This window comes from Haliaeetus albicilla, chromosome 14 (genome assembly GCF_947461875.1).
Source record: "Haliaeetus albicilla chromosome 14, bHalAlb1.1, whole genome shotgun sequence".
NCBI classification, from domain to species: domain Eukaryota; kingdom Metazoa; phylum Chordata; class Aves; order Accipitriformes; family Accipitridae; genus Haliaeetus; species Haliaeetus albicilla.
In genome coordinates, this window is record NC_091496.1 from 721979 (window position 1) to 743062 (window position 21084).

The 21084-nt window shown below is 53.3% G+C and overlaps 1 protein-coding gene across 6 annotated transcripts in view; it reads left to right on the forward strand.

The window, feature by feature from the left end:
- Positions 1–21084, forward strand: part of SBF1 (SET binding factor 1) — an 85365-nt gene that overhangs the window by 23577 nt on the left and 40704 nt on the right. The gene's annotated exons all lie outside the window — the stretch shown is intronic.

Here is a 21084-nt window from a genome sequence, read left to right on the forward strand (position 1 = left end):
ACTGAAATCATTTGCACTGTGATTATTTTGCTTGGCTCTGCTGCTTTGTCTCAGCCCATGAGGGCTTTGGGGTTCGTGGAATTTTCTAAGTGCCGGGGTGGCTGGAAGGGAGCTCCCCTGGCCCCGTGGCATCCACAAACAGGGGGCGAGCCCTCCCAATCCCCGAATTGGGATTGTCATTGTGCACCACCCCGAAAGCAAAAACCCATCGACTTGCCCTGGCGTCGGGCCTGGCATCAGGCAAAAGGAGGATGACAAGGGGCTCTGGAAGAGAGGGGAGAGTAGGAAGCTTGCTCACTGCTCTTGGATCACTTCCCAGAAATGCTTGCTGGAAAATGTGGACTCCCCTCCCTGGGTCTGGAGGGAGGGATGGGGAGCTGGTGGACTCATCCCAGCTTCTGGTCCAGCCTGGGCTGACTACTACCATGGTTCGGTGGGCTGCATGCGGGGCTTGAGTAACCTTAGCGTGCAGGCAGCAGGCTCTGTAGGCTCTTGGGTGGACAACACGTGCAGCCTCCAGCCCAAAGCGCTTGCTTTACTGATAGTACTAAAAAGCTGATGGATTAAAGGAGTTTCCCAGATGCACTGAGCTTTTCTTCTTACCTCATCCATCTCCTTATCTAGCCTGTACTGTTTCTCAGGACTGGGTGCTGGGGAGGAGATGTGGAGAGCGTCCTCCCCAGCAGAGCCAGGGCCCAGTGCAACGGGTGTGCAGGGGAAAGTGGGGAGCTGGGGTGGCCCTGGCACCCCGGCATGGTGCTCTGAGCAGTGGGGAGCCCCAGGGACAGTGCTGGGGGGACAGTGCTGATGGAGCTTAGGCTGGGAATGCTCTCAGGAGGAGGAGGAGGCTCGGTATGGTCCTCCTTAAGCAACCATGTAACCTGGGGACAGCCGGCAAGATCTCCGCCTTGCAGAGGCAGTTTCCCTGCAGCACTGCTCCTGCTGTGGCCACTGCTTGTAAACCCAGCTGTATGGAAATTCATCTTTGCACAGAAACCTTCAGATGTGTCAGAGGAAAAGGCTGAAACCTGCCAGCAAACTTGGTCTGTTCCTATGTGATGGGAGGTGTTTCTGTGCTGATGGTGACAAAATAAAGCCCAAAGCCCAGCTGGGCACAGGGAATGAGGCGGTGATGGGGCAGAGGATCTGTTTCAAGGAGTTGCTGTAGGAGTTTTCCTCACCATGCAGTTTTCTACTTCATCTCTTATTTTAGACAGATTCAGTTTTGATTTTGGGCATTTTCTGCAGCAGTTTTCTACTTCATCTCTTATTTTAGACAGATTCAGTTTTGATTTGGGGCATTTTCTGCACTGGTGACTTTCCAGTTGAGGAAAATATACTCTGTAATGGGACTGTGGGCCCCTCCAGGGCAAGAGTCTCTTTATAAACAGCCAAAATGCTTGAACACGGGGATTTTGATTCTGTCATGAGCTAAATCCCTCTTGTGGCCTGTCTTTACTGGAATCCTCTTGGGGACAATTTATTTTCCTTGAGTCTCCTGGGATAAATTGTGAAACCTGATTTAGGGGAGCAAATGTGGTAAGAGTTTGTCAGCGGTGATGGTCGGGTGCGGTGCAGCCACCCTCCGAGTCAGCTGAGTGTGTTTCCCATTCCCTGTGGTTTTTACACCAACTTTCCTCCTTGTTTTGAGCAACGCTGGGTGTTGTGAAGCCCAGCCCTGCGCAGGCATGTGAGCTTCCTGCTCCGGCTTTGCTGCAGGTGCCCAGAGCAGCGCTGTCTGCCTCTGTACATGGCGCATCTGCCGCGGTCCAGGCAGGCTGCCTGCGGGATTTGTCTCCAGCCCCACGTGCCCATGCACGTCTCGGTTATATGGGCTGGATTAAACCAAGCTTCTGTCACCATAAGCTTACCCTGTTGCTGGAAAGTTTTTCTGCGCTGTGCTAAAGCTTACGAAAATGTTTGAGGGGCTTTCTCTTTTTCTGGGAGAAAAGGGTCTTGACAGCCTCTCTTTGCAGTTAAACTGCAAGCTGTTTGGAGGGCAGATGTGCAACCACGACTTGGGTTCTCTGCTGAGAGCAAAGGTCAATAAAATGCATCAGGTGTGCAGTGCTTCCTTTCTCATGTTGTTTATTTGCTGTGCAGACTTGTGGCTACCCAAAGACTTTAAATGAAGGGCCGGGGAGGCTGAGCTGTGCTGTCGTGCCCAAGGCCAGGGTTAGGATGGTACCGTGCGCCGATGGCTTTCCCTGTCCTGCTGGCCTCTCGTGGCAGGGAGCTGGAACAGCCCTGTGCTGAGCAGTGTTCAGAGCTTTGCCGCGGGGCCTGGGTTAGGAGCCAGGGGTTGGTGTGGGCTGCAGGCAACACGTCCTGGCTGCTGCTCCCGCACACCAAGGTACTCTGTGCAAATAGAGAATGATGGGGACTTGGCATCCAGACACCGACGGGCCTTGGCTCAGACCCCATGTTGCAGCAGGTTGCAGCAGCACCCGGCAGCTGACGCAGTGTGGACGGATGGTATGGGTGTTTGTAGGCTGCAGGGGAGGCAGGGCATCCTTTGGACTCCTTGGAAGCTGCCAGCATGGATCTTGAGCACAGTTGGGCAGCCCGGAGCGTGGACTAAGCATAGTCATTTTTTTGTTGTCAGGGCATTACTAAAAATAGAGAGAAATGGTACAGTACTCAGTGCCTGTAGCTCCCCTCACCCATCTTGGCCTCAAGAGTTTATAACAGTGACCTAAAGCCACCAATGGCTCAGATAATTGGCATTATAGTACATGTAGGAGGGACACTGCCAAGTAGCTCAGTCTTGCATATAAATTAATAGCAAGACTGCTGTAACTTTAGATTTTAAGATTAACTATTTCTGTGAATTTAGGCATTGCATTGTTAAGAGGCTGTGATCAGTTTTTTCCTTTTTAAAAATAATTTCAATTTGGATAGACTGGAACCTAGACAGTTCTTTACAAACAGGACAAAAAGTCCTTAACTAACAGCTGATAATGTGCCTGATGCTGTTGGAGACAGGATAGTAACTCTGTGTCCTCAAGTGTTTGCAGTGCTTTATAAAGCTTGGGTGAAAGGGGAGTTCAGAAGATACTACTTGCTTTGTTTTGCCTTTAGTTACCCTCATGGAAATATTTTTCTTGAGGGGTGGAACAGGCTTAGTGAAGAGAAATGGATGAAAAACTTGTGTGACGTGGGAAAGCCCAGAGGGGTGCATGGGAGCAGAGCAACAGAGGCGACAAGTCCTGGAGCTGCAAGGGAGGTCGGTGGCCTTGAAGTGAGGTGGGAGGTCTGCAAACTGGGACCAAGGTCTTGCCTGGCTGGTGTGGCCACAGCATCTTTGGGTGCTGAGGGAACCCCAAGAGTCTTCAAGACCTTTCAATGCTGGCATTAGCCATACTTCTTTTATAGTTAAGAAATGGGTTGCTGGACAGGCTATAGCTTAGTCTCAGCTGTAGGACCAAACAGAATTCAGTTAGGTCCAGATGAAGTACATGGCTGACTTCCATCCATTGCGGTGCACTCGTGCACAGTCTGGTGAGCAGCCCCTGCTCGCCACCAGCGTTGCGGTGCGTGGTAGGATGCTGTGGGAAAGAGGATAAGGATAGTGATGAGTTGGATCTTGGAGATGTTCAAAGTCTCCTGTCCGTATAACAGTTTCTCACTTAATTTTTCTGGCAAAACAGCAGCTAAGATGAACTATTGCCATTTTGAGTCTGGGCAGTTATTGCAAGGCTGGAAATTCCACCTTTGTGGCCGTAAGCAGAGAGCAGCTGTAGGGCAGGTGTCTTAGTGAAGTGCACTTCTGCTTTGGCTGAATTTCTCGTCTGCTCTTTACAGAATGGGGAGTTGATCTCTGCCAGAGCCATCACCCATCAGAGCAGTGTTTTATTTCCCTGTTTTTAAGGTTTAAGCTCTGTCATAGGTAGAAAATGCAGCCCTTGGCTTGGAGTCCAGGGGTTCGTGCCCATCCTTACGCACTGTGCTGAGTCTGGGCCAGGTCTTCCTGCCTTAAGAAATGAAAAAGTTGACATCACTGCTGTTCCCTGAGCTTCTGGATTGTGTGTCTGGCAGAGTGGTATGGGCTGTTGGCTCATGCCGTTGCAGAGGTATGACCCGGTCAGACAAGAGCCCTGCCAGCCGTCATGTGTGCCTGCAGAGCTCTTAATGCTGAGCTGGCTGTGGGGATTTCTTTGAAGGAAGCCCAGCTTTCTTCCTGGACTCAGCTCTGTGCTTCAGTGAAAGACCCCGGAGATGCCCCCCACCCCGAGGGCAGCTGGGACTTGTTTGTAAAACACGACATCATCTCTGAGCATCTGCTTGATGCGTGTTCGCACTGAGCTGCTTCACTGTCCGCTCTCTTGACAATGTGTTGGCTTCGCGGTCATTCCTCCAAACTTCTAGTTGTGATTTCAGCTGGTCAGTGGGCAGGTCTTAATCTCTTAAGACCTTTCTTACTCCTGTTAGGCTTTCCTGTCTTCCCTTGCCTTCAAAATAAATTCTGAATTATCTTATGATATCATTTGCATTCTTTCAGGAGATGGGGAATTTTAGGCTTGTGGAGATGGGGGAGCTCCTCAAGCCACGTGTAAACTCTTCTAGCCTTGTCCTCTGGTCTCCAGGATCCACTTTTAGGGAGGCACCCAGTTTTGGAGGTGTGGGCAGAGACAGGCAGCCAGACTGGGAATGAATGACATGCTCTGCTGCCTGCCCTGTGCCTCGGGTCTGTTGATTTTGGGTGGAGGAGGAGAATTTTGTTTCCTGCTTGTAAGAATTAGATTGAACAGTGTTTCTTTGCCTTACCTGTCAAACAGTGTGTCTCCCACACTAACGGAGGTGACAGATGTGCTTCAGATTGCCTAGAAGCTTCTCCCTTGGGGCTGAAATCAGTCATTCTGCTAGTCTGGAGTCTGTGAAGGGAGGAGGCTGTTACTGCTGGGGCTTCTGGGATCCAGCATGCCAGTTGAGCACAGGGCACGCCTTTTGATTTCCCCAAGGAGGGAGCAGTCACCATCTACAGGATTGCTCGCCAGTGCCTGGGATAAAGCTGAGAAGAGCTGCATGCCCTGTGGATCTTGAGGAGCCGGCCCAGAAACGCTGGTCCCCGCTTCTGGTGCAGCCGGTGCTGAGAGGCATTGGTGGCTCTGACCTGGCAGTGGGATGGGGCTGGGAGCAGCCCTGGGGAAAGGTGCCCACAGGAGGCACTCAGTGTGGTGCCACTGTCCTTCCCTCTCAGCTCCTGTGACCTCAGGAGGCACCCCTGCCTCTTAAAGGCTTTCTAGATAATCTCTTGTGTGCAGAGGATGAGGTCATTTATGTAACACTGGGTGGGTTTAGGAGGACCCAGGACGAGCCCCACCTGGGTGTCAGTGGTGTCCATAAGTAGCCAGTAGCAGAAGCTGCTGGGGACACGTTAATCCCAGTAATCTCCCTCGCAGGGCTCAGTGCTGGCCGGCATACTGTGGTGCTTGGATTCACCCACTGCAGTGGCCGTCTCCCTGTTTCTGCTTGTCTGCTAATTACAAGGGGATTAAAGGTGGCGAGCTGCCTGCTGCCCCTGAGCAGCGAGGGGCAGAGACCTGAGACTGCTGGTCAGGGTGTGTGCTTCTTGCTGCTGCATCCTGTCCCTGCCCGGTGGGGTGTTGTGGGGTGGAAGGGAATAGTGATCCTGATCCTGGGTGAGAACAGGGTTCCTCTCCTGGACTGTGCCCAGGCTGCAAAGTCAGCCTGGCTTGGCCAGCTCTGGGGGCCAGGGGCTGCCCATCGCTCTGTGGGATGGGACCTGCTGCCCCTGGGAGGGCTTTACCAGCTTCAGAAAGTGCCTGGTTCACTGAGGAACTGTCGATGCAGAAGCTGAAGGCTTGAGGGGCAATGTTAGTTCTCCATCCTAGAGCAGTCTGTAATCGATGGTGTTTTCAGTTCTCATTAGCATCAGCCCCTTCCTCCTCCAGGCTGGGCTGCCTGGCTCATACTGAGAGGTTCCTGCAGGAACCATGCTGCTTCGCTTCTCCTTAACCCTCCGCTAAGCCCTGGCTCTCTTCTTCCCGCTGCCCAGGCAGCCTCTGGGTGAGTTAACCCCCCGAGGCAGGTCCTCCTTTACGGAGGTGGTCCATCTCCCTGTGCGCATAGCTGGAAACCCGCTGATAAGGCTGACTGCCCGGGCACCTCGGGCAAGCTGCTGAGCCGCTGCCTGATTTTCTGCCCATGTGGGTGAGCTGCCATTTTGCTCCTTGCACCATGCCCCACTAAGAGGCCTCTCGGGAAGGGTTTGCATTGCACATAAAACCTGTGGTTTGGAGCTTTGGAAGAGGATCCATGAAGCCAATGGCCTATGTTGCTCGTGGGTCTGCGCTGAAGCTAAGTGATCCCTTAGCTTTACACTCCCGTGGGCAGTAAGAGTTGTGTCCTCTTTTGTTGTGGCACTCTGGTCAGTTTGTACAGCGTCCCAATGTCTCCCAGCTAGTGCAGTTCTCTGTGTGGGAAGAGGAGGAAGGGATGGGGAGGAATGGGGCATGATTGTCATTACCAGGCTCGGGGGCCAGGGGAAGAACTGGATCAGTCTGAAATAAATTCCAGTTTAAGGAAGACCTCAGTCCTTGGTTGCTCTCCTCTGGGCTGGCTGATAGCAGGTGGGTTCCTTCCTGCATCTCCTGCAGCAGATCTATGGGATGATGTTTCCCCTCCCTCTTTCAGCAAGGCAGGCGGTTGTCTGTCACATCCCAGTCTCCTGTTAGTGCTGGGCCTTAGCACTGACTCTGCAGAGCTCCCGGCCTTCTGACCCCAAAATAAAGTGCTGTTCCCCACCAGGCACACGTGGACGAGTCTGGTGGGAGGCTGTATCTAACTTGTGCAGATTATGGCTGCCTCAGCGTTCATCTTTCACCACCTGGCTCAGTTATTTTCTCACTTGGGTCCCTTTGGTTGGAGTTGGAGAGCTACAACTGAGTGATCTCTGCGAGGCCACCTCACACAAGGGCTCCAGGGCAGCTGAAATGCCACTGGCTGGACTGAGCACGGTGGCCTCTGGAAGAGCCTTTCTGACTGCCCTGCAGAGCTCTGGCTTTCCGATGGCAATTCGTGCTGTGGACGGCGGCTGTTCAGCAGGGCTGATGCACTCGTCCATGCATTGTGCCAGAAAAGTGGGTGTGCTAATGGCAGTGCTTTCTAGCAGGGTCAGTAATGTATTCATGAGAACATTTCCTCCCATTTCAACACTTAATGCAAGTCGCTTCTTAGCACCAGCACTGCCGACTCTGGCTGAGGCACCTGTGAAAGCTGACCTTGATTCTAGTTTCTGTATTTTGTACCCCGGCAGGTTTTTATATTGTCACTCACAGCACGTTTTTTTCCCCTCTGAAGGTGCCACGTTCCCCAGTCTGACGGCAGCTTCGACCCCGTTGTTCTTCCCTGCGGCCGCCTCCTGCGCAGGGCACCAGAAACAAAAGCTCCTTCTGCAGTTGTGGGAGATGTTGATCCTGGCAAACTCCGTGGATGTAAACGATTTCTGTAGGGTCGAGACAAACTGAGCTAGTGCTTAGATCATTCTTCTTTTTCCTGGCATGCTTGAAAAGGGAGGGACTTGGGATATTTACATGTGAGCCAATGAAGAACAGTCCAGTCTGTTTGGGTTTTGGTTTTTTCCCTCTGTCCCTGTCTGCTTTACAGTGTATTGCCTGGCAAGATGGACAGCGTGCCCTTAAGATGGGAGAGGTGCTGGCATTTAGTCGTTTTGTGCTGAAACTTGAAGCTGGTTTCATTCTCTGCTGTGCACCTGTGGCTGTGTCTTGCTCCCACTATCCCTTTGCATCCGTTTACCAGTTGGGATTTCCATGTATTTGTCACTGCAGTTTCCCAACGAACTGGCTCTCGGGAGCAGGGAATACAGAAGCAGTGGATGGAGCATATAATGGGGATTTGTGGTGTATTGTGTTTACGAGAGATAACGGAGCCTGGTTGCTGTGCAGGCAGCCGGAGGGTGGCTGGTGGTGGCACGCTGGGGAGAGGGGAGCTGAGTGAGTGCAGGCTGCCGTGTCCTTGCACGGCCACCTCCCTGGCCCCCATGGGTCCACCGGCCCCACGTCCTCGACTTGCTTCTCCATCACCTCCATCCAGCTGCGGCTGCAGCCAGGCCTCCCCAGCCTCACTGCTCCTGTCAGGGTGGCTTTCAAACGCAGCGTGCTCTCTCCCTGTTTGGTCGATCTTTTTCTTGGCCTTCTGTGTCCCCTTTCACTCTGCTCTGCTGTTGTGCTCTGGGAAATGTGTTGGAAATGAGATTAAAATGCAAAAACACTTTGAACTGATTAGAGGTGGGATTGAAATGCACTGATTGAGGAAGAGGCAGTAATTAATGAGCAGCTTTGGTGGACGGCAATGCTTGCCTGGAGGTGACCATGGGTTGGGCTGTAGAGGTGCAGCAGGACACCTGCAATCCAGAGGCTTCTGGTGAAGGGCACGTCCTGCTGGTTTGTGGGTATCTGCAAGCTTGGCTCATTTCTCAGTCCCCAGGGTTAAACCCAAACACTCACCTTTGAGTTTTATGATAGAAAGTTGTAGAAGTGTCTGATTGGTGCTGCGAGTCTGTGATCTGCATGGTGATGCTTCACCACTGATACAGTGTGCTTCTGGGTGCTGTAGCTCCAGGGAGCATCAGGGAGTGGAATAAAGCAGTGAGAGCAGATTTGCCTCAAAACACAAATAATGTCAAGAATTAGATAATGCAATGGGAGAAGCCCACGCTTAGGTCAGTGTTCAGAACAGTGAAAATTCATCACCGCACGTGACGCTGAGCGAGGCTGACCTACCGTTGGAAAGCGCGGTGCTGACGGGCGTTTCGGTGGGGAAAGCCCAGCCTTGCTGTAAACCCCGCTCCACAGTTGTGGGCTTCCCGTAAGCTCGTGCTCTTGGTGAGGAGAGTGAGCAGTGCCTGCTGGGCCTGGGGGGAGAGGAGCTGCTCTTTCCCTTCACTTTGTGTGCGGGAGCTTGCAGCCTCTGTCGGGCAGGGCTGGGGACAGCGTGGGCAGTGCCGCGGGCAGGTGAGACGTCAAGGGGCGTGTGTCCGTCCCCTCCTGCACTTACCAGTGTGTGTGGCAGGCTGCCCTCGCTGAGCAGGGGTAGCTGATGGGGGGTCAGGGCAGCTCCTGCCTTCCCTGCCCTCACCCCATCAATCGTTGCCTGCAGCGTGCCTCGAAGGGGGTTCAGCGTGATGCGAGGGCTATTTGCTCTCACTGGTTACGTTGCTGTTCCTGCTGCCTCTTGCCTGCAAGGGGAGTTTTCCTTCCAGCAGCTTCCCGGCAGCATTATTTTTCCGGCCCACAGCACTCAGCTGCCCTGTTCTCACATAGCTCCTGATCCCCGTGACGCTGGATGGCGTGAGCCGAACACCGCCGGCGGTGGCTGCAGCAGGAGGGTGGTTTCGGTGGTTGTTTCCATGGTGGCAGGAGGAGATGCAGGGCCCCGGGGCAGGTCATGGGCTGCGCGTGCCAGTGCTGTGCCTGAGGTTCCTGGGCGGCACGTAGGGATTCTTGGAGGATTTCAGGAGGCGCGGGCTGTTCCAGGTTTAGGATCGCACTGAGGCAGACTGTAGATGGGCTCAGACGGTCCAGAGCCATCCCGCAGGTGTTTGGGCACCGCTGTCCGTCAGGTTCTGGCTTCAGGGTGGTGTGGGTTTGCAGGCGTGAGGAGATGCAGCGGGATCCTCAGGGCTGCATCATGCCAGAGCTGGTGATGGAGCTGTGCTCGCTCCTGCCGGGGAGGGCACGGCCAGGGATGCAGCCCTGTGCGAGGGACCTTGGCAGTGAGGGTGGAAAGCAAACAGAGCTCAGTCGAATGTGCAGGCTGGGACTCTCGTGATGGGTGGGAAAGCTGTAGTGTCTGCGCCGTAGTGTTCATCACAAATGTGACTACAGGGTGTCTAACACTGAGTTTTGAATCGTGCTGAAGTGCTTGGACACTCCTTTGTTAAAACTTCAAATTTGCTGTCCAGTGCTGGATTACTCCTGCAAGAGATGCACTTCGATGCCCTGTTGCTGTGATTCCGGGCTGAGGACCTGGCAAGTCAGCACGTCTGTCAATGCCCCACATGGCTCAGCAACGCTGTGCTGCGTTTTGGGATATGTACAGCTCCCGTGCGGTTTTTGAGGTGAATACGCTGCTTTCTGCGATTCTTCCTGAGGTCTCTGGACGCAGTGGGCTGGAGCGCTGGAAAGCCCACGCTGCCAGCGGGGCTGTAAGGTCCCAAAGCTTAAGACTGAAAATGATGGCGGGCTGCGGAGGTGCAGCGTATCCCCACGGCTGCTCCATGAGCTGGGGTACGCCCAGCTGCCGTGTCCTGTCCGCACGGCCAGAGCGGGTTTCTGGAGGGACCAGTGGGTCCCCGCTGGCACTGCTGGGCTGTGGCGGGGCAGGAGGAGCCGTCGTCACAGCACGTGCTGTTTTTAGGCCTTGGGTAAATGTTGGTGGCGTGGCCCTGTAATTATCGGGACAGGGTGCCAGTGGAGCTGGCTAATAGCTCCCCTGGGAAATAACTGGAATTTGGCATCAGGTAAAAATAGAACAGGTTCCTCCCCAAAACACTTTTAGCAGCTCGCCGTGTGCCCGCAGAGCCATGTGTGGGCCGCGCTATTTGCTCTGTGCCCACGCGTGACGGCCGGGGATTACCGTGGTGGCGCATGGCGGGACGGCTGCGCTGGCTGTGGTCGGGCTGACCGGCTGGGAGCTCTGTCCCTGCCTGACGGTGGCAAAGAGGAAGGGATGTTAAAATTGGGGCAGGGAAAACCAGCTCTGTCCCTCCATGCAGACGCAGTCGCTTTCTAGCGCAGAGCTCCTGATGGGCACTGGGTCCTCTCCTCCCGGGAGGATTTGAGCAGCAGTGTCCCCCCTGGGTGCTGCACTAGCTGCGGCTCTTGGTGCTGTCCCATTTAGCCCAGCAAGGTGTTATTCTTGCTGCAGAAAGAAAGTCTGGGCTGTGGGGCTGATGATGGGCACGTCCCGTGCCATGAGCCTGCTTTCTGGCTGAGCCGGGGATGTGGTTGCAGCCAAGGGTGCTGCCTGGCTTTTGGCTCACCCTGAGCCCTGGGGTGCATCCAGACACCATGTTGGTTCCTCAGAAAAACCTTTGGTTAATTGTGGGATCTGATACCATTTCAGACACGGGGCTTTATAAAGTGTGTGTGTTGTGGAAAACATGGAAGGACTGAATTAGGTTATACGCAGTGAGGTCTCCTCTTGCATTACGACCCATTATACCTTAAACACTGGTGTGCTCAGGAGCCGTGCATGCTGGCACCACGTCAGTCTAAAAATTTTCTTGTTGCTTATTCTGCGTTGGAAAGGAGATGCTCACATTTTGGGCCTACTGCATATAAGTAACCCTGCATCTACTGGGCCGTACAGCCCCTTCACCTCCAGACTGCAGCAGTATGTCTAACACAGCCTTTTATGACCTATTTTGACTCTCATGCTGCTCCTGTACTGCAACTTAGTGCCACAGCTTCCACGATGAGGCATGTGGGCAGGAGTGCTGATGTGCTTTGCTGCTTGCTCTGCGGGCGCCGGGGAGGGCAGGGAAGGGGATGGATGGAGCATCCTGCACCACTGAGCAGCCCTTGCAGCTCCGCTGAGCTCGTCTGGCAGCTACGCCTGCTCTTCAGCATTGAGCATCGAGCATGGCACCCTCAGCCTGTCCAGGGCAAGGAGGAAGCAGGGTAAAAAAAGGTAAGTAAGGTGACACTGGCATGTACTGTCGCTTCTGCTTTCTGAGTTTGCACTGCTCTGTGCCGGGGAAGGGCGAGGGTCGAACTTAATGCTGCATTAACAAGGCTTGTTAGTGGATTTCTTAACGATTCCCACTTAGAGCGGGTGTAGTTTTTGATCAGACAGGGTCCCCTGCTGCAGCCCCAGCTCAGTTGTCCTTTTAGTTTGTGCATGCCTTGAGGGGCAGCAGGGAGAGCAGCTCTGCTCTGAAGTGGATCGTGGAGTGTTTGATCAGGAGCACGAGTAAACCATGAGATTTGTATTCCCCAAATATCAGTTGTTCTGCACTGAAAATACCTATTATGGTAGATAATTGGAGAAGAGAAATTTCTCCCTTCCAAAGCCCCCATGTCCCTGTACCACCCTGGCTGAAGCTGTAACTGGCTCCCAGCAGCTGTGCCTCGCTCTCCTCTCCACGCTGCTCTGAAACCTTTCTCCACCTTGAATATCTGCAAGGCAGTGCTGGGGGGGCACCCAAAGCAGTGAGGCTCGCCCTGCACGAGAAGGATGTTGGAGGCCCACAAACGTGCTCATTGCCAAGGTAAAGGTGCTTTCCAAAACTGTCCCTGCTGTCCTTTATTGTCCCTCCAGCTGCTTAGTGGTGCCCAGTATCTCACAGCCCCAAAGCTGGAGGAGCACTGGCGTGCTCAGCATTTGATCTGTGTGCAGCATCACCAACCCCTCATCAGCAAACAACTTGAGCCTGTTCCAGCAGTGGTCTCCTGCTCTGAGGATGCTCCATTGAGGAGGTGGTACTTGAGACAGTCTTCAAATGCCCGATGACAGTTGTGGGACATTGAGAACCATGATTTTTTTTTTTTCTAGTTTTTTGGACGAGTGAATCTTAATTTGTAGGATGCCCTGTGTCGGGTGGTCTCATCATTGGGAGTGCTTTGCTTGCACTAGGGACCACTATTTCCATCTCAGTAAGGCTGCGGTGAATGGAGGGTGCCGGAGTGGAGCAGGCAGGGTTGGGAAGTGTTTCTTTCTTCTGGTTGAGGACCGTGAGTCCTCTGCAGGCCCCTGGGTAAGGTCTGATGCTTTGCTGCTGCTCCCGGCCCTTCCAGAGAGACATTTGCAGACACTTGGGGTTGGAGAGTTCCTGCTGGGTGGGGAATTCCCTCTGCAGCACAAGTGGAGCCCTGGGCAGGGCTGGGATACAACTTTGTCTTGCTTTTTGGCAAACTGGATTCTCCAGAAACTTTTGCTAAAATGGTGGCTTTCAAGTTGTGGTTTGTAGAGATTTGGAAATTCAGTTGCAAATCTAACCAGCCTGCAAAGTATAAGCTGGGCAAAGTTATTTTCAGTGAGGTTAGATTAAGGGAGAGCCTTGCAGTGTTTCCAGGAGCGGGATAGGGAATCTGTGTCTGGTCACCCTGTGCCTCAGGGTATGAGGCCATCACCTCCATGCTTCAGGTGGAGCACACAGCTTGAACAGCAAGGACCTGCTGTTGGGAGCCAGTTCCTCCCTCAAGAGAGAATAAAAGCCAAAGCTGACACGAGTGTTTTCAGTTGGTGGCACTGGGTAGAGGATGCTTCTCCCAGCATCTTCCGTAGCTCCGCGTCACTCCTGGTCCCTCTGGGTTTGGAGGAACCCCCGGACAGCTATCTTGCCTTCTCCATCCAAGCAGCTGGCACTGTCACATTGCAGCTCTTGATTTTGCAGCATGTTTGTGCCTTAAAGCAGTTCCTGCGCTGTCGTGGCTCGGGACCGTTTTTGTGGAGGGCTCCTCCGAAGAGACCTCTGGGTCCGGGTGCAGGCTGGGGGGAGCGGGTGCTCTCTCCAGCAGCCGGTGGTGAGCGAGGCACGGTGTGCGTGGTGGTTTGGGGGAGGCTGGGGGCCCTACGTTTGCATGGAGGCTCTGCTGGTTGTGTCAAGCCCGAGGTATTTATGAAGGCTTCCTGTTACGTACTGGCAGGGAGCATTTCCAGAAATGGCTATGGGTGAACAAGTGGTAGGCAGCTGTAAAACGCTTATCTCTGTCTCCCTGCCAGTAACCCTCTGGGCCCCAAGCAGCACTTTCCTGGGACGAGCTCTCGGAAACAGACGGATTTTTTTTTTTTTTTTAATTACTTCCTCTTATGCCTTAATGTTTCTAAAGATAAATAGAGCTCTCCTCTTGGCATCTGCTCAAGGAACAGTAAAGCTTTACAAAGGAGCAAAGCTCCATATCAGCATGTACCGTGCCTAGTCTCCAAATCTGCGGTTTGTTTCATAGATGGTAGTAAATCTTTCTCTCCAGCTCCCTGCCCAGGACGATTTATTTCCTGCTGAACAGGAGGTCCTGCCGAGCTGCTCCCTCCTTTGCTGGACCGGTCCTGGATCCCGGGATCTTTCCTGACCTGTTCAGCTGTTTACTCTGGGGCATGTGTTGGGGCAACTGAGTGTCATCCTGAAAGCACCGTGCTTGGGCAAGAGCAGTGGCCTCCACCTTGTTGGGAGATCTGAGCGGACCTTTCGACAGGGAGCCAGAGTGGCAGGAGAGTGACCACGTCCCCGCAGGCCCGTGGTGGCTCCCGGGGTTTTCCAGCCGCGTCTCCTTGCCCCGCAAGGGTTTGCCGGCATGCCTGACCCCATCGAGTCTGCACCTCACAGGTCCTGGTGCTGCCCCGGCGCGGAGGTTGGGTCCCCAGCTGCCCCTGGGCTGCCTGCTTGCCGGGCCGGTGCCGTGCACCCGCCAGCCGGGGGGGGAGATGGGGTGTCTTGCCGACACTTCTCAGCCTTAATTTGAGAGTGAGTAAGAACAGGTTTGAGGAAGGTAATGACAGCTCGGGGACGGGAGCGGGGGCCCGGGGAAGGAATGGTGTGAAAATAGAATGGTGAAGAGCTCTGTAAGGGAGAGCAACGCCGTCCAGTTCTTCACAGGCTTTAATTTTAGCTCTCCTATAAACATCTCATTACTAAGCGGCTCATCCAGAAGAACTTCCGAGAGTCATGACGTTCAGTGGAAGTGCTGTGCTGGGAAAACATGAGCAGGTATTCACCACCCCACACCAGCTGGGCAGCGATGTTCCCACTGACTCTTCTTGAGGATGTTTTATCTGGGAGCGAGTGACCCAAGAATGGAGTATTTTGCCTGCCTTTCGGAGGTGGTCCATCGTTGTAAGGAAGTTTCCCAACAACGAGTTGGTCGTGTTTTGATCAGAGTTGCATGTAGACAGTTTGCTTCACCACCCAGTTCTGCATTTGGTCCCATCCCAAACTGTTTGTCCTTCTGATCATTATCATCTTGTGTTTACAGAGAGTCAAACATGCCCTCAAACATCACCAAGGCGATCATTAAACACAGAATGAGTTCATTTTTCCCCCCCTTTTTTTTTTTTTTTTTTTTTTTTTTTAAATTTACTCAGGACAGGAATTGGTGTTCTGGGTGCAACTTTGTGTCTTTGTAGAGACTTTTGCCTTAAATCCTGCTGTTGTCCTGCAGACTTGCTGCCCGGTGTGCTTTCTGTATCTGGTTCAAATCTGGCTCCGATCCGTGGCCATGAGCAAGGTGCCAGTGATTTGGCTGCTGCACAGGCATCTGGTGTTCCTGCAGTCTGGGAAAGGGTCGAGCTTTGTTTCTTCCCAAGTTTCTTCTTCTGTGAAGTTGCACTAAAACATGAAGCGAAGGAGAACGTGTGGATTATTTATTTGTCTGGAATATTTACTCCTCTGGCTTGCTGGCCCCCACCCTGTGCAGACAGAAAAGGCGGCCGTGCCTGCAGCAGGGACTTGGTCATCTAGGGGGAGCTGACGGGGACAGTGGGTATCCAGTAAGTGCCACTTCATATACACGTGGCAGCAAAATGACTCCTCTCCCCGGGGCGTCCGCACGGGTGGATGGCATGCCGCGGTGCTGCCAGGGGCACCTCCTCCTGTGCCAGGGGGACATTGCCCGTGGCCGGGGTGTGGGGACGAGGGCAGTCTGCTCGGTTGGTTTGGGGCAGGTGGGCTTTCCCCACGGGAGGGCTTGGGGCACCCAGGACGGTGGCAGACGTGGGGCTGCCATGGTGGCCGGGAGGAGCGGGGCAGCCCTGGCCCCACCAGCCCCGCACACAGCCCTTTTGTTTTCCTCCATAAAAAAGCCATTCTTCGTGCTCCTTTCATAAATATGTAATGAGGGAACAGTGCAGTCATTGTCCTCCGAGCAGACACTTGTTGTGTTGTTCTGGGGCTGCTGTGCCCGCCGGTGCGGTGGGTTTGGTGGGATGGGGGGAGGACTTCAGTCTCTGGGCTGAGGATGGCTTGCTGGGCTCAGTTCTGAATCCCTATTGCTGCCTTATTCTCTCTCTCTCTGTTGTTTTATATATCCCCCAAAGCTTCTCCCTGCCCTCTGGGAAGGAAGAGCTGATGTTCGTGGGCTAGAATTTTCCACCTTCTCTGCTCCTGCAGGTGTTAGCACTCCTGTTAACTGGGCGTCAAGTGGTAGTCCTGCCTTTTTCATCAGGTCAGCATGATAGAAGTCTTCTTGTAGGACATTTTGAGGCCAGCGGGATGAACACAGAAGCCAAGATGTGAAGATCACACAACTAGGGAAGATCTCAAAGGTGCTTCTCTTGTACTGAGAATGAAAGAAATGAGACGGAGAAGGGGTTTTGTCTGGAGCCTGCCTCTGAAACTGGTTTGTTGGGGTGAGGCATGACAGGCAGAGCAGGGGAAATAAGAGCCAGTGATGACTTGGCCTGTAATGGTTATATCTGAAAGCGAAACAGCAGGTGGGGACATTAGCGTGAAAAATAAAATTGTATTTCCTGGTTGGCGTGCTTGAGAGGAGAACCATGCAGCTCTGAGAGCTTGGCGGGAGCCGTTGGGCTGTAGGCAGGTGTCCGTCCCTGTGAGGATGGGTCTCCTCTGGCCAGGGCAGGGTCCTGCTGAGATGTCTTCCAGCAGCGATTGTGGCTGCAGCTTGTCTCCAGTTCATCTCTGCTTTGGGAGAGCTGGAAGTTACTGACTGAAATTGTGTGGGCTTTTTCCCTTTCTCTCTTTAAGCTGTTGAATTATTTTTTACTAAAAAGTGAATTCCATCATGCGGAGAAAGAGGAGTGGAGGTATGGGGAGGGGTGATGTAGCTCTCCATGATGCCTAGAAGAACTACAGTAGTTTATCACATGTGGTTTGATAGTTTTGTGACTTGGGGTGTGGGACATCAGGGTTGCCTGCAGAGCAGCCTGCAGTTCCTGTGCCATCACCGCGTGCTGCTGTGCGTTTGCAGCACTCTGTCCCACGACAAGCTGTCTGCCTGCCAGTCTGAAGCGCAGCCTGTAGCTGAGCAGCTAGGCATGGCCCAGTGAGCTGTCGATGCCTGTCAAAGCTTTGCAGAGATTGCAGCCTTGGACCGCTTGCTCTCTCATTCCTGGCAGACCTTTGCTGTTTGCTGGGCAGGCGTGAACTGGGCGAGCTTCCTGCCTTTGCTTTCTTGTCGCAGGCATCACGCAGCCAGGTGCTGAAGCATGATCTGGCTTGGGTTCAGCTTTGGACTGCAGTGAGGATGTGCTTTCCTGTCACCCTGGAAAGCTGCAGAGGGGGAGCATGGAGCCGGCCAGAGCCTCCTGGATCTCACTCTGCACATCACATCGTTCTTGACCTGATCTCATCACAGTTTGTCGCAGCAGCCGAATGTAGTGGGTTTGTTTTTTAATTCCAGCCATCCTGGGTAGTCAGGTGCTGGTTTGTAATAAATACAGCCTGCACATTTTGGGTGAGAATCTCTTGCCTGGGGCTTCTCTAGAGAGAGTGCTTGTTTTCTTCCCGATGCCATGCAGTGCCCTGTTTCTTGCTGGCCAGCACTTGGCAGCTGCGCTCCCATGCCATCATGCCAGCAGCTACCACCTTGCTTTGCAGGTAGAGTGGAGCGTTGCTGAGGGATGTGCTGGCAGGTTTGTCATGCCATAACACTGGTTGATGCAATAGCTCCTACTCCTTGTGGTGTAGTTGCCCAACCACTGTTTGGTACTGCTCACAGCCCTGTGAGGGCTACGTGGGTTGTTGCTCGTTCCAAGAGCATCATTAGCGACCTGCTCCATAGTCCAGGGCTGGTGCCTGATTTGCATGTGACGGAGCAGGCTTGCAGGCATGGTTTGGGTATGTTGCATCGCTTACCACAGATCTCAGCAGTAATTGCTCTTGGCAGAAGCTTCAGGTCCCCTTTTAGGTTGCGTTTCATGGCTTTGTGCCTTGTGGCTTAATACTGTTTTGCAGGAAGCCACCTCAGTAACTATGGTCAGTGCTTTGTAGCATAAAGTGTTTTATGATGCTTTAAAACAGGTGAATTTTAAAAATAATTTCTCCTTTGAGATACAGAGCAGCTCTTGGAAGCCTCTGCTAACGACAATTCAAAGCAACGATGAAGGTGAGGTCCATCTCCCTGTACCTGGGGTGAGCTGGCAAAACATTTCTGTGTTTGAAATGTTCCCCCCCCTCTCTCCCAGCAGAGCTAGACAACAACCCAGCCTCCCTGCTGGAAGCTGGGGTGAAGGAAGGCTGAAGCACCTCTTGCTCATGGGTTGAGGACTTGTGAGCTTTGTGTTTCCCTGTATTATATCATACTGAATTTTCGAGGTTCAGGGGTGTGGGAGTCGTGCCTGAGCCTGCAGGAGGGCTGATTTCTTGAGACTGACTGTACTGGTTGTACCGTGTTGCTTGGTGAAACACCCTCCTGTGCTTTCAGTAACCTGAGAGCAGAGGGCTTCAGGTGTGAGTGTTGGAAAAGGACTTGTTCCAAACAAGATCCTTTGCCTAAAAAACACATGAAAATTCACTTCGCCTGTGACTCTCCTCGCTCCCATCATTGCAGCATGCTCCACAGAGAAGGTCCAGCTCCTGGAGCAGCTGGAGAAGCTGCTGCACAGTTGGGTTCCCCATTGGCCTGACCCTGCATCTTCCCTGGAGTGGGAGCACTGGCTGCTGTGCCCCATGCTGTATGGCAGCGCCAGCCTGCAGCTGTTTTCCTGCAAGCTGGTAGGCAGTTGCTGGGTGAATTTTCCAGGAAAGGTGGGCACCTCTCTGCAGGGGACTGGAAACACTCTGGAAACATGGCCCTGGGGCCCAGGAGATGGAGTCTTGGCTTAGTCTTTTTCCAGGACATTCGTTCCGAGCTCCTCTTGTCACGTCACTTAAGAGACAAGTGACCCACCAAGTGCGAGGGAAGCAGAGGGCTGTCTCTTACTTGGCCATGACCCCACTGGACTGAGAACCAGCCGTTCCCGGAGAGTCCCCAGCGTGCCAGTGCTCACCGCTGCTGGCCTGCCTGAGAGTTAAGGTCATCTGGTTCTGTTGTGTCAGCTGAGTATTTAACTTTTTGCTTATTTAGAATTTCCTGTATGATGATAACATCTCATAAACTTCCAAATATAGCTTAACACTAATTCAGACTGTAACAGGCTGCCCCAGGAACAGTGACCAGGTGTCACCTTAAGTCGTGCCGGCCTTTTTGCAACGGAGCGGCAGGAGGAGGCAGGAAGGAAGACGCAAAGCAAAGCAGCTGCGTTAATGCCGACGTTTGCAGGCACACGTGCTTTCCCAGGCATCTCAGCTGGGGACAGCAGAAGAATCGGTGGGGCTGGTCCAGCTCCCCTCCACAGGAAGGGATGCGCTGATCGGACAGCCTGATACGGCCGGCGAGTGGCTCGGACACTGTGTGTGTTGAATGATGGGAAGTAGGAAGGCAAGGATCAGGCTACCTGTGGAGTAGCTGAGGAAAGTGCTGGGTGGCTTGGCTGGCCAGAATTTGTAAGTCAGGCTGCTTATTAATGCCAGTTGCTAAAATCAGGATTTATGTAGTCCACGGATCGCTAAATAACATGGCAGCACTTGGCTTTGAGAAAACCCAGGGGGTCAAGTTCCCCTTGTTCTAAACAACACCTGGAGTGTTTTTTACATTTGCATTGAGGATGATCTTGTGTCTGTTTCCCTTGTGATGAAGAGAGTGCGAGTGAAGACACATGCACTTGTGGCAAGGCTGCTAGAGGAAGCCGTCAAGGAGGGCACGGGTCTGAGAGAGCTCGCCGGGTGCAGGCTGTCGGAGAGCTGTAATTCTGACGTGTGTGTCTAAAAGGGTTTTTCCTGTCTGTGAAGCTTGAGTCGGGTCGTTTGTGCTCAGAGGAGGCAGGTCTTACTCAACACGTTTGGCCTGAGCACCTTGCAGTGACTGATGCTGTCGGCGGCGCCTGGGACCTGTCTGGAGGGGAAGGTGGTGTCTGAGCACGGGGTGGGAGATTTGGTTAACCTGACGCTCGATGCTATTTTCTTCACAGCTTGGTGCTGACCTTTCCTTTTTGGTCCTCAGACTATAAGTAGTGTCTTTTCTGATGCCTTGTTCTGCTAAATTCAGCTGTGGCTGGCTGGTGGTAAGTGGAGCAGTGGAAACAGGTCTAGGTGCCAGAAATAGTCCTTCCGTGGTGCACGCCTTCTGGTGAGGCTCCTCCTGTTACCTGGCCCCATCAGCAGTCCTGGGGCCAAAATCCAGCTGTGCCGGAGGTAGGCCTGAAGGCAGCAGGCATTACTGTAAGGGACAAGAGAGGCAGTCGTCCCCTGGGACGATGCAGTGGATGCAGTAATCTCTCAGCAGCTCTGCAAGGGACCGAGATGGTGCCACTTTACAGGTGCTGCCTGCCTTTGTGGCTGTGCCTAGCCTGTGGTAGGAGCAAAATCCTTCTCAGGATTTCTTATTCCCAGACTCCAGCTTGATCCACTGGAGCAGGATTTTACTGCGAGCAGCTTCATCACTGACAGGATGTGGCCAGCGTAGAAGCAGCTTCCCCAGCCTTGCAGGCTCTGTGAATGTAGCAGGAGCTACCTGAGTTTCAGCTGCTTCAGGCTATCCCAAGAGCTGTCTGCCAGCAGAAGAGCTGGCCTGCTCCCTGGTGTGCCAGTTTCCATGCTTGCCTGGCCAGCTAGTTCAGGGCATGATCTGGGTGAAGCACAGGTTTTTTTTATTTGGGTTGGTGTGGGCTGGTGGACAGGTGTGGTGGGGGTGCGCTCCTTCCAGTAGCAGGGCAGGCTTCAGGTGCCGTAAAGCCACAGGGAAGTGGCAGCTCCAGGGTAACTTGAGAGTAAAACTGGGTGGCATGATGCCATTGTTCGGGGAAAACGTCAAGTGCCAGGTTGTAGATAATGAGCAGTGAATTACAGTTCAAAAGCTGTATGTATGATCTTGTGTTAACAACACAAGGAAGGAAACTTAAACTTGACCAGAGATCTGCCACACTTCTGCTGTACCTGTTACGCACCTTTAGATAAAGAGTTTATGAGTTGTTTGCTCACTACTCTATTAAAATTGCTGCTTTTCCCTGTGGTAGGGGCAGTCCTGCCATACAGCTGTGTTTGTGGAAGGGGCCGGGGTCTGTTCTGTGCTGCCCATGTCCATGGAGGGCTGACACAGTGCTGGA